This window comes from Eschscholzia californica, unplaced genomic scaffold (assembly GCF_041429995.1).
Source record: "Eschscholzia californica isolate CP2 unplaced genomic scaffold, dmEscCali1.0.p SCAF_1, whole genome shotgun sequence".
NCBI lineage: Eukaryota > Viridiplantae > Streptophyta > Magnoliopsida > Ranunculales > Papaveraceae > Eschscholzia > Eschscholzia californica.
Window position 1 is genome coordinate 72424006 of NW_028238198.1, and position 15967 is coordinate 72439972.

A 15967-nucleotide genomic window follows, 5' to 3' on the forward strand; every position below is an offset into this window, starting at 1 on the left:
AATGCAACGCCTTCTAGAGATGCTCCGTAATGGGTTCCTGGAATGTGTTCATGAGGTTTTGTGGATCTTATACCCTCTCTCTCACAAAAACTAGAAATTGGCAAAGAAATTTGAGGAGAGAGAAAGGAGAAGAGAATAAGAGGAAAGAGCTATAGATATAATAGTAAAAGAGGGCTAGACAAGAGTGTTAGGCAATGTAAGTAGCTCCTTGCATTCAACAACCAATAAAAATAAGTAGGTGAAGCCCAAACAAGGAGTGAAGCTAGGGTTTCATGAACTTAGAGTTGATAAGTCATGGTTATTGACAAATGCTTTGAATTAGCTTCTACTATTTTATCTTTTGATTTTGTACACTGTAGTTCAAGAGATTAGAATGAGAAAGTTGTATTTTAGTAAAAAAACGACACTAATGTTGACAATAAAAATTTAATAAGAAAACCAAATACCATTTCTCTCAACTTTATAATGTATTTATTTCGGTTTTTAGTTTTTTTTCTTCTTAATTTTTATCAAGTATTTAGATGGAAGACTACTTGTAGGAGACTTGATGTTCTCAATGGCAAACATTCGTTCGCATAAGGGTCGGATGCCATCAATTTAAGCAGGCCTAGTTAGGTCTCAATAGAAATTCAATATTATGTTTTACACATTTTAGAATATGAACTTTAGTTCTTGGCTTTCTTATAATACCTAACCACATGAACCTACCCATTCTTGTAAATAAAAGCATATTTGTAACCAAAATTTGATATCAAGGTAAAAAGTAAATCTGATCATATACAACAATTGAGAGATAACAAATGTTTCCTCAATAGTATAACACAAAACTTGCATATTATTTCGTAAATACCTCCAGCCTTCTGCTCCTTACAAGTTAATCTACTTTGATTCTTCATCTTTGAAACATAACCCATAAAGATCTCTGTTATAAACCACAGAGGAGGCAGATGTGGTAGTTGTGGAAGTAATGGAAGCTTGGAAGGAGATAGAGAGGGGTGGAACCTTTCTGCCAACCATTCTCTCTTTGCGACCATCTCTTTTTCTATCTCAACCTCATCTCTCTCTCTTTCCTTCCACCGCCACTCGCCCATATCTTAATTTTTTTGGTTACCTATACATCATTAAGAGAGATCTCCGATGCTCTGATCAAGAGCATTAACTCCTCCACAGCATGCATAATTGATGTAAACATGTCTAGGGAAGCATAAACAATACAATCATCCCAGAATCACACTAATTTAATCGTCTATAAACGAAGAACTCAAAAGTATAATGAAACTTGCACTGTGATATTTATATATCTTAAAGCTCTTTTTAAGCACAGGATAACTTAGAATAAAAATAAATTGCAAGTAAAATAAGTAAATAAAAGATCTTACGACATAGAAAGTACCATAGAAAGATTTGAATTCACATCACGAACTCACGTGTTTATGCCGTCGGCTACAAAATGCATTCAACTATTGTGCCATAAAGCAGCTACAAAAATCATATATGTGAGTATATTAAGATTGCAATATTAATGCTAATCTGCAATTTCTAGTTCATCAGTTTCTTCCATGGAAACTTAAACTACACGGGATCAACCATGGAATGCAGAAAACTGTCTACTTAGTATCTTCAACTCACTATAACCTAAAGCAGTAACGAAATTTTCATATTTGATGAATTTGATGGAAAATGTTAATGGAACAATTGTCCTCTTAAGTTATGGGGTGCAAGGTGCAAACAGCTTTTCTTACATCAAACATCTTGTAACGTGATACCTGACACATCTAAATGACAAGCCTTTTCTCGACAGTTATAAGGAGATTCAGACGTGTCACATGTTCTCTTAAGCGGGTCATGGAGGGCCATTTAAACGGGCAGCCACCACCAAATCAAACATATAATAATGACTCAGTCGGTTGATTTTTAAGAGCATTAAGGGATAAGGATACCTGATTTCGTACAAGGAGCTTATCGAGGTACCTTGCACAATTCTGCCGACAATTTCTTAGGGTTTCCGCTCTTGTGAATTATAGCTACATTTGCATGGTCAGGTAGCTCTTAATAAAAACACCAAGTTCAACTTTTAGTTGGACCACATTACTTGCAAAAGTAAGAAAAAGAGAAGCAAATCCTACCCATTCACTCATTATATAGGTTTTTGACAAAACAATGATTAGCGAAATTATTAAGTCGAAAATTCAACTCAAGTTTTACTGATTCAGGTCCCTTTACTTGCCCGACATATAGATATCACAACAATATAATAGAATAATACCAACACTTGATTAAGTAAGACCGGCAAACAATCTCATATACAAAATATGTATTAGTAGATTCATGAGATAGGTAAATATATATATATATATATATATATATATATATATATATATATATATATATATATATATATATGTAGATATATATATGTATAATTAAAAAAACACATGTTATGTTTCTCATGTTCGCCGGTCCAATACATCAACCAAATGAGATATTATAATGTTTGTCTATATAAATCCACAAAACGTACAAGTAAAGTGATCTAAATCAGTAAAACCATGACTTGAATAAACAATTCGTAATAATTTTGGCAATCATTATATAAACCTAATAAGGACTGACATTTCATAAAGATAGTAGTGGGTTGAAATCAGGTAATTAGAAATTTGTTTGCATTGCAATCTAGAATCTATTCTAAATGAATGAATTCCTATGTAGACATGAGAATTCCGAGTTCCTTACTATAACCTAGCATGTAGAATCTTGAGACTCTGGTAAATCTACTACACCACAAATCCCAGCGAACTAGAATTTTTCTTTAAAGATCCCAACAACCTAACAAAAGAAAATCTAACCTTGTCAATGGAATACATAAGAACTTTAGTCATTATGAGATCCTGGAATCATGAACATTTTTATACTAGATGGTCTTGAGGATAAAAAAGTCAAAATAGACTAATCATCTACCAGGATGTATATTTTTCTCACCAACTACTGTTTGGGCATCCAACTTCGAATGTCTATTTTTCTCACTAACTTTCTGGACGAGAAAATAACCAAATCTATACAACTCAACATTTTTCTTTTGACCCCAAATGAGAGATTGTCGAGTAATTTTATTCATACAACAAAATTACAACAGTTATACAACAAATTCTTTTTGTATAGTTTAGATTATTTCCTCCAAACATTTGAAATTACAAAAGAATCAAATGCAAACGAGGAAAGACCGTGCCCACATAAAAAGAGTTCTGTTGTAAAATTGTTGTAATTTTATTGTACGAATAGTTTTTTTCGAAAGTAAAAAAGAACTACTACTCTTAAGTAGATGTCAAAGAGGCTCAAGTTGCTTGCTTATATATAGAAAACCAAATTTTGCTATCTATATGAGCAAGCTACCTTAGAAGCGTCTTTGACTTCCAAAGGCCTAATGGGCAATAGCATTTTTTATTCTAAATCCCTTGATTTATAATCAAAATTGTGGGGGTTGACGAAAATTTAATTATAAACCCCCATCATTAGACAGTTCACTGATGTTAATATAATAATATTCCTTAATGAATTTCTAGGCTTTCGAGATCCTTGTGAACTTTACATTCAACCCCATCATACCTTCTTTTTCAAAATGTAACTAATATTATTCCCGACATTAGAACCCACTAAATGCTGAAGTATGCAATCCTGCAATACCTACTCTACTTTATCGACCATTGAGCAGTTCAACTAACCTACTAGTTCTCAAAAATTTAAACTTTGAATTGGTTTTCACTTAGCAGTTATCAGTCAGATGTTCATTGGTTTTAGTTTTAAGGGTCATCTCTTAAAACTCTGCAAATCATAACCTAAGAATAACTCATCATATTCTTGGATGTTATATCTACACAATGTTTTCTAAGATTTAATGAAATGTTTAAGTTTCAATAATGACTTTTGGATACTGATGATCAAGGCTTCCTTTTTGTTGATGGAGAATCATCAGGATCATCACTTACATCATTTAATGTTAGCAGTTTCAACTTCTAGAATTATATATATAATAGTTAGGGTAGTTTAATTATTTGCCTCTTAAAGGTCTTTTGTTCTTTTGCCTTTATTATATATTTATGTGTTTGTTACCTTATAACCTAAACTCTAATCTAATGAAATTCTAGCCTCCGTTAATTGTTCTTTACCTCTTCTTCAGTCTTCTTCTTTCCTTACTGATATTTGATAGTTGGCTCCGCGTAATGGTGATGAAGTTTTTCTTCCTTTTGAACCTTGAACGCTCTGATACGAAGTGAAGATTACTATCGTGTATCAATAAGCAAAAAAGAACTATTAATGTAAACTTTCATTAAATTAAAATTTAGGTTACAAGATAGCAAATTGTTGAGACATGAAAATGTCTCATTTGAGTCATTTAACTTAGGCGAGTTAGTCTATTTCGAAGCTTATGATATTCAAATGATTTGTTTGCTTGATAAAGTGTTTTTTATGGGATTTAATAGGAAAAACCGGAGAAGGGCATTACGGTCATTTGGTGCTAAGTGGAGTCTAGGAAACTTGGTCAAGATTAGTATGTGGATGAAAATTAGAGTCAAAGGCGAACCAAGAGGCGAAAACGTAACTCAAATCAGAGTCCAGATGGGAAAGTTATAGAGGGAAGAAGATTCTGGAAAAAATCAATTCACAACTTAACTCCGAGAAAAAACGTGATGCAATCCTAACGAGGGTCACAACTTAACTCCGGGTAGCGGGCCAAAAACTTAATGGACCCAAAACTCTACAACATAAATGCACTTCTGGAAACGGGTAATTAATCAACCAAAACTCTTTTATCATAACTCGGAATTTCATATAATTAACTATTTAAATTTAGGAAGATATTTTCAATAAAACCAATTTAACATATAAAATATCGAACCATGAAATATAAACAATGAAAAGAAAATCAAATCTATATCAAAAAACAATTAATAAGCATTTAATCACAATCAAGATATCTAATTAATTAAAACACGTCTCAAAAAAAATCAAATGTAGGTTTATCATCAACCATATGATTAAATTAGCTACACATGGAATCTAGAGAAATATTAATTGGAATTACAAACAAATGAAAATACAAAGATGAAATGGAAGAGAAATCACCAAAATATATCCAAATCGATAGCTACATATGCTTCCATCCAAGATTATTACATGCTTCCATCCAAGATTATTACAAGAATATCCCAAGAATCCCAAGTAAATGAGGGGAAAAGAAGAAAGGGATAAGAATGAGAGGGATTTTAAGTCTACAAGTATTTTAGTGTCAAAATGTTTATTTTTAGGTGTTGGTTAGGGTTTTAGGGTTAAAATGGGAGATAGGGAGGAAAAGTGATTGTCTAAGGGCTAAAATGGGAATTTCTTGTTTAGTTTTAATGCAAGAAAGCAGAATAATTGGAGTCTATCCGTTTGGGTTAAGAAATCTCAAGCTAATGTGCTTCAGCGAGCAGCACTGGATGGTAGAGTGAGCATGACTTAAAATATCTCCCGCCCTTAGACAATCATTGTTTCTTATTTTCTCTCATTTTAACCTTCAAAACCGTAGCCATCCCCTATAAACATGCATTTTAAATGTCAATTAGTAGACTTAAAATCCCTCTCATTCTAATCTCTTTTTTCCCCTTCTTTCTTCCTCTCCATTTATTTCTAAAAATATCTTATCTTCTTTCTCTAATCTTTTCTCATCTTCTTTATCTAATTTCTTATCTATATGATTTCTTCTTTTCTCCATAATTTCTTCTATCTCCCGCATTTCTCTATCAACTCTCTCCAATATTCATTCTTCTCTCATTTTCTCACCAATTTCTATCTAATTACTTCTCTCTCAATTCTTTTATATTTCTTATCTTTTTTCTAAAACTCATTTCCCTCATCTTATCAAGTAAAGGGGGCCATAACTTAGGATTCTTGAGATTATTTTTGAAGCAATCTCGGACAGAGAGGCATATGGAGCTATGAATTTAGATATCTTTCAATGATTTCTCTTCTATTTCTTTTCTTATATTTCTATTTATTTGTAACATTAATAAGTAATTCTCTAAATTCCATGTGTAGCAAAGTTTCAGACTGACCAGTCTGAAACCCTAAGCAAGACCTCGGACTGGGTCAGTCCGAAGCCTTGATTTAGGTTTTGTATGGTTCGATCCAAGCTCAGGTGCCAATAGATGTTTGGAGTCAAACTTAGTCAGTCTCCTCCACCGGGTGTTCACAACAAAAAAATTTCAAGCGCTTTTAGCCGCTCCCAAATAGTAAATCGAAAATACTAAAAGTACCCAAACTATTATATAATTCTAATATCAATGAGTGGGCAATTATTGTTTCACTCATTAACAATGAGAAGAAAGATTTTGGATCTCAAACTTCGAGAAAATGTGTTTGAAGACACTTTTAGTTGTGAACTTTTGAGATTTCAAATCTAACTACACATTCATAATCAAGCACAATGATTTGAATATGAACATTACACATTCATAATCAAGCACAAGGATTTTAAATCAAGTAATCTCAAAATTAAATTTGTTTCAGTTTTCTTGTGAAAATGATTTCTTCTCAGATTTTCTGCCTGAATTAGGCAAAATTTCTAAATGAATTCTAATTACCTGAACGTGAATGAAAAGGATTGAATCTGTTCTTTCAAAAAAATCGAAAAAAAAACGTGCAATCGAGAAATACAATCCTTGATTAAATGAAAGGAGTGAAGTTTTCACTACTGGATGATTCAATTTAAATCAATAATATTATAAACGGAACACTACAACTAGAAAAATTGAAGCATATAAATCTATAAAAAAATGGAAAGGGGAATATCAACGGAAGAACATACCGAATCGGCTAATCTTCACCAAGTTTATCTCTTCTTCAATCGGCTGCTAAAGATGAGTTGTTTTGAGAAACCCTATTTTCTAGCACACATTGGTTTGTTGTTTACCTGTTATATATATAACAAAAAGGAAATTGTAGAATAAAAAGGGTGCGTTTATAGGCGCATCCCATAATTGCTTTTGGGGCCCAGTCTGTAGACCCTCCTACGGACCCAAAATTGCTCTTGGGGCATCCGCACCCTTGTATATGGATCTAGGGCTGGGAAAACGGTCTGAAACCCCGCGATCCGACCCGTTCGGCTCGAACCGCGAGAGACCGATAACTGAAGCCAACCTGAGCCGGGCTTACCCGGCCCGATGGCTCGGGCTTATAGGGTCGGGACTCGGACAGACTCTCAAATCTGAGTCCCGGCTCGAAAAGCCCGTCCGAGCCCGTCCGAGCCCGACCCGATTCCCGAGCCCGATGACCGCCCGATTAAAAACCCGCGGGATCTTAAGATCCAACGTCTCTTGAAGACGTACTTCAGTCGTTGGATCATAAGGGGCAGATAACTAAACCCTAAAACGCCCCTTCATCTTTATAAAAACCCTAATCTCACATTTCTACTCCCACTTTACACCTTGCCGCCTCCATCTCCAGTCTCTCTCCCATTCTCATTAAATCTCTGAGAACACTCCATTAAACCCTAAGCACCATTAGTTCCATTACACCTTCTCATCATTAACTAATAGAAACTAAAATTCGAAGCATCCTGATCACTAAACCCTTTCGTAATGATATTGATAGATTTTGTTTAAACAAAAGATGATGATGATGATATAAATCTGCTGCTTGCTTCTGATGATGATGATGATGAGTTAGGGTTTCAATATTCATAAATTAAGATTTGAACTGTATATGCATCTGATGATGAAGAATTAGGTTAAGATTCATGATGATGATGATTTTGTTTTCTTCCCCATTTCGTTTTTCTCTTAATACTTAGTATTTTTGTTTACAAGTTGAATGAGGGGTTCCTAATTACTCACTATAAAGGAGGAAATTAGTTGTTGGCATCCCTGATGAGTAAATTCTTGTGATATTATATTTTTACCTAACATAAAGAGTTGTTGTTCTTGTTTGTGTGTTCCTACTCCTAGGCTGCTTGCTAGGCTAGTTAGGAGGAAATTATTACTATGATTTTGTTCTTGGTTGATGAAGACGATCTATTTTGTTAATTTTTTTGAAGAAACCAAATAATTGTAAATGAATATAAATTTATCATTAGTTTATTATTATTATTTTTTTTCATTAAAGAAACTTTTTTAATTTAATGTTTTTTAGTTGTCAAAAACCCGAGCCCGTTGGAACCCGCTCGGGCTCGGACGGGCTACGGGCTCCTATAATGCGAGTTTGGTCCGGCCCGGTCAGCCCGACTCCCTACCGCGGGCTCGGCTTATCCGAGCCCGATCCGCCCGAGTCCGGCTCATTGTTGCCCGAACCCGTCCGCGCCCGCCCGATTCCCACCCCTATATGGATCTAAGACCTAAATTTGTCGCCCTTGTTTTGTTTCTTCTTCGATTTTTCTTCTTCTTCATTTCTTCTTCTTCACTTCTTCTTTGTTTCTTCTTCTTTTCTAAAACAAAAGAATTTGAAGCAAGGTCCCAGACCTAGCTTGAAGTGTTTGATGTAAAGGTTTTTTCTTCTTCGTTCTTTAGATCTACACCTAGAATGAAGAGTCTGAGACCCTCAGACTGGACCAACCCAAAACCCCAAAGCATTGCCTTGGATTAATTGGTCAGTCCGCGAAGGAACACCTGTATGTTTCATGAGTTAATGAAGAATGACCATGGTCAATCTCTCAACTGAGGCCCCACGGGCAATTTTGCGATTCACCTATAAACTACTATGGGAAGTGTTAGGGGCAAACAAAATTTAGAACAACAATATACCCAACTAGAATCCTGACACGCTGACGTGGCATGCCAGCGGGGCATAGCGTCTAACTTGTTTTTCAACTCAGAGTGGAGTTGAGTTGAATTTCAAGTATAGTCCCTCAAAATACATGTAATTAAAAAGAAGGCCTTTCTATAAAAATATGAATTAAATCCCATTCTCATCTCGGAACTTCACTCGACTTACTTTCCTCATCTCAGCTAGAGTTTCACTCGACTTCTTCTCTTCATAACGGCAACTCGAGTTTTGTGAGGTTTCAAGATCTAGGGCTCGACTTTCTCCGGCAATCACCACCTTGGCCTTCATCATCAGATCGAGGTGATTCATCAGTTTTTTTTCTTTATTCTCTGACTATCTCTCATACTTCATTCTCTGTATGTATCTCCATCTCTAAAAACCATTAGGAGTTGTTCTCAAATTGACATTAATTAATAAACTACTAAGGGAAACTAGATCATTTCAAAAAAGGATATTATTACTAAACTAAACTCTTCAATTTAAATTTAAAAAATTTAAATTTAATAAGTATGCATCATCACTAACTAGTTGAAAGCTTGGTGTTTTTTATGTATTTGCATAAGTTTGTGCTCACTCTTTGTTGTATATTGTGTATGGAATAATGAAAATGTAGTGATTTGTATATTATAATCTTAATTTTGATAGTTTATAATTGGTGTAATTAGTCTCAAATTTGTCTAAGTAGTATGCATAAGGTCTACTTATTCTGCAATAGGGTTAACTATTTTTATGTTGATTTTTTTGCCATGTGATGTATATATTTTATCCTATACATATATTTTGTAGAAACATTGCACTCTTCGGATAGTGAGGATGTGGATGGTTTTAATCTAATGTCCAAGAATGAGATTGACAAACAGAAAGAAGGCTCGTGCAAAGTATTATACCTATTGTTGGTTTGGAGTTCCACAATATTGATGAAATGTATGAACTTTGTCTTGTTTATGCTAGAAAAGAAGGCTTCTCAACCAGAAAATGACCACAAAAAAGAGGAAGGAATAGTTTGATACATTACATTGACTTGTGGGATAACTACCATTATACCACAACCTAGTAGTAGGAACGGGTTTAAAGCCTAAATTTATCGAAGTTGAACGAAAGTGGAAAATACGAAATTACTAATGTTCTTTTAGAGCACAATCATATTCTTAGTCCTAGAAAAACTCGTCACTATGTAACCGAAAGATTGATGCACATGTGGCAAGACAACTCGAAATTGGTGACATGACAAGAATTAAAGAGAGTGAAATTATACACAATAAGTTGAAGCAGCTGGTGGATATGAGAATGCTCCATTTAATGAATGAGATTGCAGAAATTACATACAAAAGAAGAGAGTTATACGTCTTAGGGAATGAGATGTTGCAGCTATTCAACAGTATTTTTTGACCACGCAAAGGAAGACCAATGGTTTTGTTTTTAGCATGGATTTAGACGATGACGGCTGCTTACGCAATGTATTTTGGGCAGACAAGAGGAGTAGGGAGGCATACAAAGAATTTGACAATATTGTGACGTTCGACACAACTTACCTAACAAATAGATACGGTCTTCCTTTTGCTCATTTTGTTGGCATTAACCATCATGCACAATCTATTCTTTTGGGATGTGGTTTATTGTCTAATGACGATACAGAGACGTTTAGTTGGTTGTTTAGGACTTGGCTTGCTTGTATAGATGGTAATACTTCTAATGGTATTATTACATATCAAGATATGCGGTGTGCTATTGAGAAAGTTTTCTTAATACAAGACTCTGATGGTGTCTTTGGCATATAATTAAGAAGTTACCTAAGAAACTAAGTAGCTATGAAGAATACAAGAAGATAAGTACTATGCTACGTGTTATTATTTACAACACGCTTAGTATCGAAGAGTTCAAGTCTAAGTAGAAAAATATGATGGATCATTATAACTTATGGGATAATCTATGGTTTGATGATATGTATAGGGTGAGAAAATGATGGATTTTAATATTTGTGAAACCTTATTTTTGTGCAGGAATGTCTAGTTCCCAATGAAGTGAAAGTATGAATACGTTCTTTGGTAGATATATCAACGAGAAAACCTCATTAAAGGTTTTTGTTGAACAATACAACGCAGTTTTAGGGATAAAGTTGAAAAGAGGCAAGAGAAGACTCCAGGTCTTATAATTTTGATTTGCCTGCTGTGACTCATTTCGGAATGGAAAAACAGATGGGAAACATTTACACACTAGCTAAGTTTCAAGATTTTCAGTCAACATTTACTGGAAAGCTTGCTTGTGATTATGTGAATGTTAGAGAGTATGGAACACTGTATCAATATTAAATTTCAGATAATAAAGAACTTGGTGTGGCTATATATACGGTGTTTTTCAACTTAATGAGTGTCAGATTAAATGCAACTGTCTTTTGTTTGAGTTTAAGGGCAAGATATGTCGACATTCACTGATTGCGTTATGCGGAAACGATGTGAAGATAATAATGGAGAAATACATTCTAAGGAGATGGAGGAAGGATGTGAAAAGATCTCACACCCGGTTAATGTAAACTATGGCGGGTGGGATACAACACCATAGAAAAAACGTTATATTGAATTATGTATGTAATTCAACGAGATAGTAGATGAAGCATTTTTTTTTATGAGGGAAACATAATTCATTTAAAAGAATGGATGTCGAAATGTAAGTTGAAGATAAACTCAAAAGAGGAAAAGAAAACTAGTTCAGGGACAAGCCGACAAACGGGTTATACGGTTAACTGTGAGGATAATGCGGACAAAGATATTTGTGATCCAGTGTTAGTTAAGTTGAGTGGTCGTTTAAGAGAGACCAGATTTAGAAAGAAAGCATATGAAAGGACAAAAGTAAGTTGTGTTTGTCTATATTACCTATATTTGAATGATTTGAAGAAATAATTTGCTAAAGTTGATTACTAATTAATTTGTTTACCTTTTTAGGTTCTGAATTATTGATTACTAAATCTAGCCATCTAGGGTTCATGTTCTTAAATTGATTAAATTGAATTTAAGAACTTCTGCTACAGATTGATTAAATCTAGCCATCTAGGGTTCATGTTCTTAAATTGATTATTAATTACTAAATCTAGCCATCTAGGGATCATGTTCTTAAATTGATTACTAATTTGTTTACCTTTGTAGGTTCTGAATTATTGATTACTAAATCTAGTCGTTTTGCTACAGATTGTTTTCATATTGTACAGATTCATTCTGTTTTATTCAATTCTTAGTTACACATTCTATTTTCATATTGTACATAGAATCTATGTTAATTACTAATATAGTTCTCATTAATGAAAACATCATCTATGTTAATTACTAATATAGTACTAAGACTTGGGAGCATGGACAAATCTGCAGAGTTTCTTTTGATTCATAGTTCAAACTCTGCAGAATGCAGATTTGTAAAAGCTCCCAAGTGTTAGTACTTCGTGGATGTAATATTTCTAACCAATAAGAACTTAGGTTTTCATAAAAAAAAAACACTTACTTAGGCTACAATTTAGATGGTGATTGAAGCACGTCACACTTGTGATTGACATAGATGATGTCTTACCAAACCTAATTGTGATTGAAGCACGTCACACTTGTGATTTTCTATTTGTATAATTGTATATACAAAGATAGAGTCTTTTATAATTATTTAATGCTTTAATATTTGCTTTTATATTTCTTTCAGGTTTAATGTGGTTTTGAATATTTATCACTTCAAATTGTTAATATGGCTACCGCTTCCTCGTCTGCATCAGTTATGGTAATTATCTTCCTCACTTATCTTTTCTCTTTATAATGTGGTGTTAAACTTGTTTATATTCCTTAGTTATTCATCTCTTTAAGACTTGGTTTCTTTTTCATTTTCAGATGGGACATGCAGCTCCGTCATCATCGGAGCCTACAGATCTCACTCATGATCCTCCAACACCTATGGAGCAAAACGTTGAAATTGGAGGGACAACCCACTCTGCGGCAACCTTGACTCAAAGTCAAGAACCACCCCTTCTGGTAAGAAAAAACCTGTTAGACCTCCTTCTGAAGCTTGGACTCACTTTACCAAAATAGGAGGAGATAAAGCTAAGTGCAATTATTGTGGCGCACAATATGCATGTGATTCGAAAAAAATGGAACATCTAATTGAAAAGTCACATAGCATGCAAGTGTAAGAAGTATCCCGGTAGAGAGACAAATCAAAAAGTTTGTCTTTCGAAAAAGTTGAGGGTGAAGGAGGGAAACTAAGTACCACTACTTTTAGTGCAGCGGCTTGTCGTAGAGCATTAGCCAGAATGATTGTGAAAGACGAATTACCATTTAGTCACGTTGAAGGTGAAGGTTTTAGAGATTATAGTCACACTCTTGAGTGTAGGTTTATTGTCCCATCTCGTATCACAGTTGCACGTGATGTCTTATCCATGTATCTCGAGGAGATGAATGTTTTAAAGACATTCCTAATATCATCTGGTCAAAGAGTGTGTCTTACTACAGATACATGGACTTCTGTGCAAAATCTTAATTATATGTGTCTTACTGCTCATTTCATTGATAGTGAATGGAAATATCATAAGAAAATCTTGAGTTTTTTCCAAGTTTTGAGCCACAAGGGAGAAATGATTGGTAAAGCAGTAGAATCTTGTCTACTTAGATGGGGAATTGACAAAGTGTTCACAGTTACCGTTGATAATGCTAGCTCTAATGATTTGGTTGTGGCACATTTGTCAAAAATTGTAAACAATTGGAAGGGGTCGATAATGGGGGGTCTCTTTATGCACATGAGATGTTGTGCCCATATATTAAACCTTGTTGTTACTGCTGGGCTCAAGGAGTATGGGCCATCAATTGACAAAATTCGAAATGTGGTGAGATATGTTAGGGCTTCTCCTGCGAGATTGCACAAGTTCAAAAAATGTGTTGAAAGAGAGAAAATAACTATAAAGAAAAACTTGTGTCTAGATGTTACTACTAGATGGAACTCTACTTATCTAATGTTAGAGAGTGCAGACCCATTTCAGAGAGCTTTGAAGCGATTAGAGCAACAAGATAAAACGTTTGCCCGTGAGTGTAGTGAAGGTGAGAATAAAGGGGTTCCTACAGATGAGGATTGGGAAGTAGCTCGTGCTTTTATTAAATTCTTGAAAGTTTTTTCTGATGCAACTTTGAAATTTTCTGATTCTTTACATGCTACATCTGATTCGTTTATTTGACAATTATGCATGATTCATACTCAAATAAGATTGTGGTAAGAAAATAAGGATCCATTTTTGAGGTCAGTAGCAAATAATATGAGAGAGAAGTATAACAAATACTGGGACTATGGTAAGATTAACCCGATTCTTTTTATTGCTACATTACTTGATCCGCGACAAAAGGAAACAGGCCTACGATATCGTTTGGAATTGCTCTGTAGTGATGAGCAAGTATGTGCTTTAACATCATTGGTAATGAGAACTTTAGAAGAATTATACGATGAATATAAGTTACTTTACCTTGGTGCCAATGAAGATGTTAGTGAAACCGTACATCAAGTTGAAAATAGAAATGATGATAAAGAGGTTGATATTGAATCACTACTTGCAGCTGGATTTGAGAAGCGTGTTAAGGAAAGTGATAGTGTTGAATACAAAATTGAAATTGATAAGTATTTGATGGAAGGATGTGAGAGTCGATCAGAGTCTTAGTTCGATATCTTAGCTTGGTGGAAGATTAATTCTACAAAATTCAGACTTTTATCATGTATTGCAAGAGATGTTTTAGTTGTTCCAGTCTCTACCGTTGCTTCTGAATCAGCATTTAGCACGGGTGGACGAATCCTCGATCCATTTCGAAGTAGTTTGTCACCAAGAACAGTAGAAGCATTGATTCGCATACAGAATTGGATACGAGTTGGTTCAGGGATTGATCTTCGTGCTTCCATGGATGAAATTGAAGAACTTGAGTCTGGTAATGTGATATTTGATATTCTTTTGTATTTGTACTTTTATTTCTTTTAAGTTTTAGCTATATTATTCTCTAAAACGTTGATATTATTTGGGTTGCAGGTATCTTGGGTAATGTGGATGATCTTGAATTTGATGATGAGCTATGAGATTGAAGAACTTGAATCAGGCAACTTCACAATCTTCTCATTTATTTTATGAATTTGTATCATTTTGGTTCTTAGTCATATTTACATTGCCACCTCGTTCTTTATTTTTGTATTTGTGTTTTAATCTTTTTGGTTCTTAGTCATATTTGAATTGCAATATAATGTCTTTTGTGTTTGTTTATATTGTAGCTTAATGAATGTGGAATGGAGATAGCGTTCTTAGTACGAGGAACAGAGAAAGGATCTGGAGGGATTTAGCAATCTACGACTCTACGTTTTGAACTTATGTTTATCATTTTCTTTATCACTTAATGAATTAATGTTAAGAACCTATGTGACTTGATGATTGTCATTTAATGTTGAAAGCTTTACGTTTTGAACTTGTAGTTGCAGCAGGTTTATGTCGAAATTAGAAATTGTAGCAGGTTTGTGTCGGAAAATGAAAATTAGGTGTATTAATATTGCAGCAGGTTTATGTCTGAAAATGAAAAATAAGGCGTATTAAAATTGCAGCTGGTGGTTCGGTTATCCAACCCAACCAAACCGCTCATACAGTGTTCGGTTGGATAACTGAACCGAACCACAGACGGATTGGCTCGGCCATTGTTTTTCAGAAACCGCTACTTCCGGTTCGGTCTATGGATGGCTTGAAAATTTCGGTTATCCAACCGATGAACAACCCTAAGTGTATCGTCCTCAATTTGCAAGTGATTCAACTTTCCCGCTTTCATCAGATGCGGGGGTTCGACAATTTGATCATGCAATGACTTCACGTTTTCAATTGACAGAGGAGACAGATAATGCGTTTAATTTTGCAGCAGATGACTAAGAAGAACGTGTTGTGTTTGTTCAACTGGTGTTTTTTTATGTTGTAATGTATGTCTTCTATATTGTAATGGTTTTGAACTTAGTTATATCATGAAGTTGATTATTTTGTGAGGAAGTGTGCATGTGAACAATATGGATACAAGAAGCATGTGAAATGTGGAAGTTGTTTTCCAACTTTGATTCTATTTTTATATATGTATTAATATTAAAATTATTCTTGTATTCATGATGAATGCTTGTGAAAGTGAGTTTCTCATCTTGCTCCTAATGA

General features: G+C 34.4%; 1 long non-coding RNA gene across 2 annotated transcripts; it reads right to left on the reverse strand.

Annotated features, from left to right (window-relative positions):
• Positions 1 to 729: 729 nt before the first annotated feature.
• On the reverse strand, positions 730 to 6927 carry LOC147568918 (uncharacterized). 2 transcript variants are annotated; one of them, XR_015231147.1, is made up of 4 exons: positions 6842 to 6927; positions 4164 to 4257; positions 1394 to 1479; positions 730 to 1194 (listed from the first exon to the last, which is right to left on the reverse strand). It is a non-coding gene; the product is annotated as an uncharacterized LOC147568918 (long non-coding RNA). The 2 variants fall into 2 exon arrangements; XR_015231148.1 differs by lacking the exon at positions 4164 to 4257.
• Between the last annotated feature and the right edge of the window lie 9040 nt (positions 6928 to 15967).